The sequence below is a fragment of the Dipodomys merriami genome, unplaced genomic scaffold (assembly GCF_024711535.1).
Source record: "Dipodomys merriami isolate MVZ:Mamm:240054 unplaced genomic scaffold, mDipMer1.0.p SCAF_565, whole genome shotgun sequence".
NCBI classification, from domain to species: Eukaryota; Metazoa; Chordata; class Mammalia; order Rodentia; family Heteromyidae; genus Dipodomys; species Dipodomys merriami.
The window spans coordinates 434,321-443,761 of NW_027206141.1; the positions used below are offsets into that span (position 1 = coordinate 434,321).

General features: G+C 39.3%; 1 non-coding gene across 1 annotated transcript; it reads right to left on the minus strand.

Annotated features, from left to right (window-relative positions):
- Nucleotides 1–8,446: 8,446 nt before the first annotated feature.
- Nucleotides 8,447–8,553, minus strand: LOC138812351 (U6 spliceosomal RNA). Its single transcript, XR_011367598.1, has one exon. It is a non-coding gene; the product is annotated as a U6 spliceosomal RNA (small nuclear RNA).
- Between the last annotated feature and the right edge of the window lie 888 nt (nt 8,554–9,441).

Here is a 9,441-nt window from a genome sequence, read left to right on the forward strand (position 1 = left end):
GAGTCTTTTGAAGAATTTCCATACTGCTTTCCAAAGTCGTTGAACAAGTTTACACTCCCACTAACAATGCAGTAGGGTTCCCGCCAGCATCTGTAATAATTACATTTCTTTTTTTTTAATTTAATTTAATTTTATTTGTGAACATACTGTACAGAGGGGTTACAATTACATGGACAGGATAATGCATACATTTCTTACCAAGCATTGCAGCCTCCTCCTTTGTTTACCCTTCACATCCCTTCCCAGCCTCCCCCCTCCCCCCCAATACCAATCCTTCTCCTTCCCCCCCCCCCGCACCGACGTTGTAAAGCTCGTTTTGGACATGACAACTTGTACTTCTCATTGTTGCAACAGGTCCACCTGTATCCTTAAACAACTGGTAATTAAATTTCTTGGTTATAGACATTCTAACTGGAATGATGTGCGATCTCAATGCTGTCTGATTTGCATTTCTTTTATGGCTAGAAAAGTTGAGCATTTCTTCATGTGTCTAATGGGCATTTTCATTTCCTCTTCAGAGAAATCTCTCTTTAAGTCTTTAGCCCATTGAGTTATCCGGCAGTTGTTTCTTTGATGATTTGTTGTTGGGGAATTTAATTTTTTGAGTCCTAAGTATATTTTAGATATAAGACCTTGTCCATTTTATGACTCATGAAGATCTTCTCCCAGTACGTGGGCTGTCTACAGTTCTTGTTAGCTTTGACCTTTGCCTTGCAGAAGCTCTGCGGTTTCAAGCAATCCCATTTGCCCAACCTTTCTTTGATTTGTTTTATTTCTTGTTCTCTATTAAGAAAATTTCGGTGTGTGCTAAAGAGCCCTAGAGTTTCTCCTATTCCTTCATGTAATGTTTTCACGGTGTCTGCTTTTATTTTGAGGTCTTCTGTCCATTTGGAGTTGATTCTGGTGCAGGGCAATATATACGGATCTAGTTTAGTTTAACAGTTGTTTAACCAATTTTGCCAACACCATTTACAGAAAAGGCTATCTTTTTTCCACTCTATTTTTTTAGCTCCCTTTTCAAAGATTAGGTGGCTATTGGTCAGTGGATTCATTTCTGAGTCTTCAGTCCTTTTCCATTGGTCCTCAGGTTTGTTGTTGTGCCATTATCAAGCTGTTCTTATGAGAGTTTGACATCTGGAACTGATATTGCTTCAGCACTGTTCTTTCTGCTAAGGATTGACAAACCTACAGCCAGCATTATAGTTAATGGCAAAAGGTTAAAATCATTTCTTATAAATTCAGGAATGAGGGGCTGGGAATGTGGCTCAGTGGTAGAGCACTTGCCTTGCATGCATGAGGCTCTGGGTTCCATGTCTCAGCACCACATAAGCAATAAGAATAAAAGCCAGAAGTGGTGCTGTGGCTCAAGTGGTAGAGCGCTAGCCTTGAGCTGAAGAGCGGCGAGACAGTGGCCCAGAGTTCATGCCCCACGACTGGGGCATGAAATAAATAAATAAAATAAATTCAGGAATGAAATAAGGATGTCTGTGCTGTCCACTCCTCTTCAAGTTAATATTAGAATGCTAGCTGGGGCAATAAGACAAGATACAAACTTAAAGGGGATCCAAATAGGGAAAGATGAAGTAAAACTATCCCTCTTTGCAGATGACATGATCTTGTATTTAAAGAACCTCATGGACTCCACTCCCAAGTTACTTGAGCTGATCAGAAACTTTGGCAAACTAGCAGAATATAAAATTAACCCTCGGAAATCAATGGCTTTCCTGTATTCCAATTACGATAAGAGTGAGGCTGAAAATAGGAAAGCAATACCTTTTTAATATTCGCAAAAAAATACAATAGCAAGGAGTTAACTTAAGAGGTGAAGGACCTCTATGATGGAAACTTTAAAAACCTGAAAAAGAAAATGAAAGCAGAACTAAGGAAGTGGGAAACCTCCCACGCTCCTAGATTGGGAAGATTAACATCATGAAAATGGCAATACTGAAAAAGGCTATTTCCAAATTCGATGTGATACATATCAATATCCCAATCTCACTTTCAATGAAATAGAAGAAGCAATCCAAAAATTCATATGGAAGAATAAAAGAGAGGATTTTTGTGATTCTCATTTTGTATTACCACTTTCATTCTACAAAGTAATCTATGGATTTTAACTTTCTTCCCTCCCTTTGGATAAACCTCACAAAAACCCTGCCTCTAGCTCCCAAGACACCTAACTCTTAGGTCTGGACAATTGTTCCTAGATAGTGAATTACTTAGTTGTATTTTGAACGCAAAAAAACATGCATATAAAACTAGCACATTTTGATCTCATGAGAAAACTGCCTTTTCCCCTCTCTCAAATTCATTTCCTGATAGGCATTTTTAGAAAGAATCTATTTTCTTTTTTAGATGAAAGGCTTGTAGGAAACTATGTTTATAATCTGGCTCTTCCTCCTGTACCTCAACACCTAAAACACAAATTTCACAAAGCATTTATAAGAAACAATACAAAAACCAAAACACTGGGAAATGCTCAGATGCAGAAAATTTTACAAAACCCAGAATATAACTCTGCTGTCTGAGGCCGGGGCTCTCTGTGTAAATTAACAAACCCCAAAACAGCAGCCAAGAGTACCAGACATGATTGTCTCTGGCTGATACTCCATGGACAAGGAGCATGGAGGGGCATCCTGAGCCTGCAGGAGAGTGTCTGGAGGAAAGTTTCCCTGCCAGCCTGAGTACAAAAGTTGGCATCACCCCACCTGGGCCTGTATTTCTTGTCTTCTCCCCACAGCTGAGAACAATCGTCCCCTACTCCATGGAGGATACTGTACAAGCTGATCCCCAGAGCGGCTTCTGTTTTGTCTGCAGTCCTTCCTAGGTGGGTCCCCCCTCTCACCGTGTGTGTGTGCTCTCAGGCGCTGATCCTTAGGGCCCAGGCCCATGGGGCTTGTGGGTATTAGATGTGGGTCAGTGGCACTGTGTCATTCACGCAGCAGCTTCCCTAGTCCAACAGCAGGTACACCCTGATATTCTCCCACAGTCTCAGGTGAGGTGCCCAGAAGCACCCGTGTTGGCTAGGCTGCCACTAGGATCCTACTTCATCAGAGGGGCCAGATGAAGTGGCTGCTGCCTGAATTACTAATTATTTTATGGAGCAGTTATAAACAAATTGATACATATTACTGTATGATATATAATGCTATATCCTTGAGTCTCTAGTCTACAAAATCATTGAACTTGATACTAGCAAGAATGTATTTTATTTTATGTGTTTATAAGCCCATAATGGCAAATTGAAATGAAAGTACAACAAAACTCTTCTCCAAAAAACACATTCTAAAATCACAGAATTTGAAAAAAATTGTATGTAAGTAGTGCAAATGAAATTATACTAGGATAGTAAAATACACACAAAAATATTACATTCGTTACATTCAAAAGTAAAATAAGTAAGTACAGAAAGAATTCCTACTGGATAAAAAATATTACAATGGTTTAACAGGTAGAAGTGATATAGGTTATATGTTTCCTTTTTATAAAACTTATTTATATCTTCCTGTTCTGTTTATCTTAGTGAAGGAAAACGTTAGAAAGCAGAAATTATATGTGGCATCTCTTACTTCCAGTACTACAAAGGAGAGTGGCACTTCCTAATGGGAGTCCTGGGATGACACTCACACCCAGCTCATGTAGACCCATCAGAGGTCCCTGTGGTGACCCTGAGGGGGTCTGGAAAACCGCACTGCTGTTGCAGCAGTTGCAGTATTTGTTGTGGTGGGCTGCATCCAACAAAGCTCCATCAGTGACCAGACCAAGCAACCCAGCCTCAGGTGCCAAAGCCAGGAGGTAAGGCAGGGCAGACCCCAAGTCCTGCCTCCCATGTGTGTGGCCTGCATTGCCAAGGCCAGACCCATTCCTGTTTTGGATACCAATGAGGGTAGAGGATGAGCCCATTGCTGCCAAAGGGAGCATCCCCGGAATGGCACCCAGAGCTGGGCCCATGTGGACCAGAAGGACAATGGAGGAGGCTATACAGCAAAGCCAAAGGGGCTTTGATCCCCCAGTGCTGCAGCTGGTGCACTGCAAGTCCATGCTCCTCTGGCACTGATGGGCATATGCAGGGATGTCACCTTACCCGAGATCACAGGGACCAGAAAATGGAGGTCCGTGGGGATGCTGAAGGGGCTCCAGGGTGCTCAGCTGCCACAGCTGTCACAAGCCCGCTGGCAGAAGGGCCAGCACACGACTCTAATCCCCATTCTGCCCTAAAGTCTGAACCAAGGCTGGGCTTCCTGGCCCCAAGGGGGTGAATTTTCCACCAAGCATTCCTTCTCCTGTGGACTGTGCAGTGTACAAGCATGGTGTTCTCCACCCCACACCCATGGGGGCAGGCAGTGACCCCACAACAGAGTCTCACTGGGATGGAACTTGCACCCAGGGCCACCGAAGACCAGTACCAGCACACCTGGCAGAGGAGAGGGCAGCAGTGGACTCAACTCCAGCCCCATGGCTGCTAGATCCTGGGTGAAATGGAACAAGTGAGAATGGGAAGGGAGGTGGGCAGGGTGGGCAGGGCTCATCTGGCAATGGTAGGGACCATGCACACACACATCCCTTCACTGCACATCCACCACAAGGGAGGGGGCCCCACTTCTCAACGGGTGACCTGAAGAGACCCCACACCCACAGGGACTACATAAATGGAAGTTCACGTGGTGATATTGAAAGGGCTCCAGGGTTCAGCCTTGCTTCTGCACTGATCAACTGGCACACACACAAAAAAAAGGAAAAATGACCACTACACCTTTTCATCAATGATAACCTATTATACTTTCAAAACAGTTTTACTTTCCTCTTGTCCTATATTTTTGCATGGGGACCTCTGAATTAGCCAGAAATCTCCAGGATTTCTTCATGCACAGTAATACAAATAAATATAGCTTCTATTCTTTTTTGAATTAAGGGAGGTTGCATTTAGTTCTTTCCCATGTTTGATTCATGAAAAAGAAATCCTGAAGTGTATCTGTAAAACACAAAACTCAAGCTACCCAGAGAGAGAATCACATGATTAGTGGTTCAAATGATATTTCATCTTTGCATTTCTTTAGAAAATTGCATACTTGGGGCTGGGAAGGTGGCTCAGTGGTAGAGCGCTTGCCTTGCATGCATGAGGCTCTGGGTTTGATTCCTCAGCACCACATAAGCAAATAGAAAAAAGCCAGAAGTGGTGCTGTGGCTCAAGTGGTAGTGTGCTAGCCTTGAGCTGAAGAACTGAGGGACAGCGCCCAGGCCCAGAGTTCAGGCCCCACAACCGGACCACCCCCCAAAAAGAAAGAAAGAAAGAAAGAAAGAAAGAAAGAAGGAAAGAAAGAAAGAAAACTGCATACTACTTTCTACAATGAGAATATTAACCTGTATTTTGACCAAGAGAGTACAAAATTTCCTTTCCTCCACACTCTCACAACATTATTACCTTCTGAGTATTTTCAAGGGCAGGTTTTTCCTATGTGCAGTACCCCAGACTGGCCTTAGAATCAAATCCTCTTACTCCAACCCCCTAAATGCTTGGAATTACAAGCTTTTACCACCACACCTGACTCCTTTGATTTTGTTGATAAGAGTTATAATAGTTATGGAGTAGTATCATAGTAATTTTGAGTTGCATTTCTCTAATGACTTCTGTTCAGAAAGCATTAAGCCAGCATAGAAGTGGTATTAAACACAAATTTGTAAACCCACTGGTGATTTTCAGGGCTTTTTGGAAAGCAGGTCTATTCAGAACTTTCGTCCATATTAAATCAAGTTTCTTGTTAATCTCATCTTTAATATCTCTATACAAAGTGAATACTTAATTCAATATAGTAGAAAAGAAAAATTAAGCAACTCCTAACATTTTTTACTTTTCAATAAAATGATATTGCTTAAATCAATTTCTGTTTATGCTTGAGACTATACTACTTAATTTGGTTAGACCTTTTACAAAGCTTTATATACTTTATTTATTTTATGTTGATTGCTCTTTCCAAATCCTGCATGTCTAATTTTGGTTTCTTTCAGTCTCATGTAGTTCAGATTTCAAACCGAAGAATAAATGGAAGGAAACAAACAAAAAAAGAGTTCCTCTCATCTGATGATGCCTCTACAAGAATGAGGAAAGAGTTCATCCTGCTAAGGATCTATGATAGAATTTCAAAAAGAGAATTCATTCTTCTAGGTTTTCCCTATCTTTGTGATGTACCTTATATAAAACAAAATATACTGCTCAGATACTCTTACGTTTTATCAGTTTTGTACATTTTCATACGGACTTCACATCTGTCTACAACATTCCTTCTTTATAAATGTCCCTGATATTTTTACACTATCAAGACATAAGATAACCAGTTTGATTTACAGCATGAGAGTTATCCTCTTGGCTTCCTTGGAAGCAGAGCATGGTCAATAGATAACATTACTTCTGGTTGCTCACTTCATGTAATGGTTTCTGTAATACATTTTATTTAGTATTTAAAAAAGCTCATTCATAGAAGTTTATGTTAAGTTTTTCACAAGTTTTATTGCTCTTAATTCTTAAGATAACATTTGCTATAATACTAATATTATTACCATTTAAGTGTTGGGAAAAATTGTAATTAAAGGCACTAAATGCATGGCCCAAATACACACAGTGAGGAAAAAAATGAGTCAAAGTTTCCAAAAGTCTTTCAGCAATTCAGAAAAGGTAGGTAAAATCTCACCATTCTCTTACACTCTAAATTCAATATTAATATTGCTCAAGAAATAATAGCATAGCAATTATTGCCGATGATGATTGTTTTCTGTCACAATTTGTCTTCAACACAGACTGTGTTGGTGACATTGCGTTATCATGCACAGAATTGAGCTTATACATTGAGTTTCAAAGACAGCCAAATTTCTTCTGTACTACAGTTCCATTTTTCTTTTTAAAAAGTACCAAAACTTTTAAATATCATCACTTTCTGTCTTTTAAGAATCCAAAAGAGAAATAAATTCACATTTAATTTAATAAATTCACCTTTGCTTTTAAAGCAAAGTGCTTTAAAAGTAGGAGATGATAAAAACAGGCCCCCACGAAGTAAATTTTCTTCTACATTTAAAATTATTCTGAAAACCTTGTGCTGGTTGGTCACACCCGTAATCTTGTTTACTTGAGATATCTACTCAGGAGGCTGAGATCTGTGGATAACAGTTGGAAGCCAATCAGGGCAAAATTATTTTTGAGATTATTTTTCAAAAAAAATTAATGAACTAGCAAAGAGCCAGGAGTGGAGATGTCGTTCATATAGTAGCTCACCAATCTAGAGAGGAAAGGCCTAGCAAGACCTTAAAGCCCTGAGTTCAAATTCTGAGCACTCCAACACACTTGTGTACCCGTGTGCACACACACACACACATTTATTCAAAATACCCTCGTGTCAGTGTTTTGCATTAATTTATTTGTTAACAAGATTATATGGATAAAATAAGGGAAATAAACTCTTCAATCTCAGAACATTTTTATACATTTTTTTTATTTTAAAAATACTGCACAGAGGGGTTACATTTACATGAGCAAGGTAATGAGTACATTTCCTAACAAGCATTGCTACCTCCTCCTTTATTTTTCCCCCACCATCCCTTCTCTCCCACCTCCACAAGTACACTCCACTCCTCCTCTCTCCTTCCCCTACCTAAATTGTAAAATTCATTTTTCATCATACGTCTTGTGCATCTCATTTTTACAATGGGTCAACCCATATCCCTATTTAAGCATTTTGTTGTTTTCTTCTTCTCCCCAAATTAGAGAAACGTATATACAAGATGTAGGCGCACCATCTTCAAATACAGTGAAAAAAGGGGTTATAGCGTGGTTGAGGAACATATAAAGGAACAAAAAAAAATCACATCGTACAGTATAAGTATGTTAGAAATAATAGCAAGATAGAATCACTTGTGTACCTATCTTGGTGTTCGTTTAGCTTAACATCATCTTATCTGGTCAAATGCACATAGCTTAAGACATTTTCTGATAATCCCGGACATATATTAGCTATTGAAAATAAGAGAAACCATGGGACCTATATTTCTTTGGAGTTGGCTTACTTCACTTAAAAATTTTTTTCCAAATCTTTCCATTTCCTAACAAATTGGGCAATGTCATTCTTTCTGATGGAGGCAGAGCATGCAATTGTATATATTTACCAGGTTTTCTTGATCCATTCATCTACTGAGGGGCATCTGGGTTGGTTCCATATCTTAGCTATGGTAAATAATGCTGCAATAAACATAGTTGTGCTGGTAGTTTTAGTATGGTCTTATTTGTGATCCTTTGGGTAAATGAACAAAAGTGGGATTGCTGGGTCATAGGGGAGCTTTATGTGGAGTCATTTGAGGAAACTCCATACTGCTTTCCAAAGTGGTTGAAGACTTTTACACTCCCACCAAGAATGCAGTAGGGTTCCCTGGTGGCCCCATCCCCTCCAGCATTTGTTGTTGTAAAAATATGGATTGCTTCACTCATTTTCGAGTCATCCTTGAGCAGGGGCCATGCTAATCTTCTCTGTATCATTCCGATGTTAGTGTATAGGCTGCCAGATTAAGCACAGAACATTTTTTATATAGAAGGTGTAATTTATTTTCTTAGTCAATTCCACAAAAATGTAAGTTCAAAAGAATTGTCATGAAATTTTAGAATCATGCATTTCTTACATAAGCACACATTTTTGATGTTGGCATAATTTGTGGAGGGGAAGGGGAAAATGTTTAAATAGGGATACAAGTAGACCCATTGCAACAATGAAAGGAACTTTACAACTTTGGTATCTCTACAACTGCCATACCTGCAGATTGTAACTTGATTGCTTCTTTTGAGGTAAGTATCACTATGCCTGGGTCTGCTTGGACTGTGGTCCTCCTAACACAAGCGAAACACATAGCACCCATCAAATGGTTAGAGTTTCTGAAACTTCTTTTTTTTTTTTTTTTTTGGTCTGGGCTTGCCTGGAACTGAAATTCTCTAATCTCTGTTTTCTAAGTAGATAATATTACAGGTTTGAGCCACTTTATCCAGTAAAAGTATACAATTTCAAGATATCTTGATATTGCCTATATTTGTGCTTAACATATATAGCTAACCTTAATTTTCTCCCTCTTTTGTTTAGTACTCTGAGTTGAAAACGTTGACTTTCTTGATATACATGGCTTTGTTTTGGGTGGAATCCCATCACAATCCAAAAAAATCTTCCAAAAAGTTTATGTTAAGAATCATGGAAAAGAAGGCTTCAGGTTGGAAAGAAAACACTGATCCTTAACTTATAATTGCAGTATATTTATAGTGTTAGTCAATACTTTCTGAAGTATGAGAAGAGAAGGAAGACAGAAATGTGAAAGATGTCAGGTCTCTGTGGAATTTCTGTAGTTGTCACTTCATGTTATATTCTTCCTTAAAACTTGCTTTATTAAAAGCCTCTGGGTGGATATTAGTTGGACTGA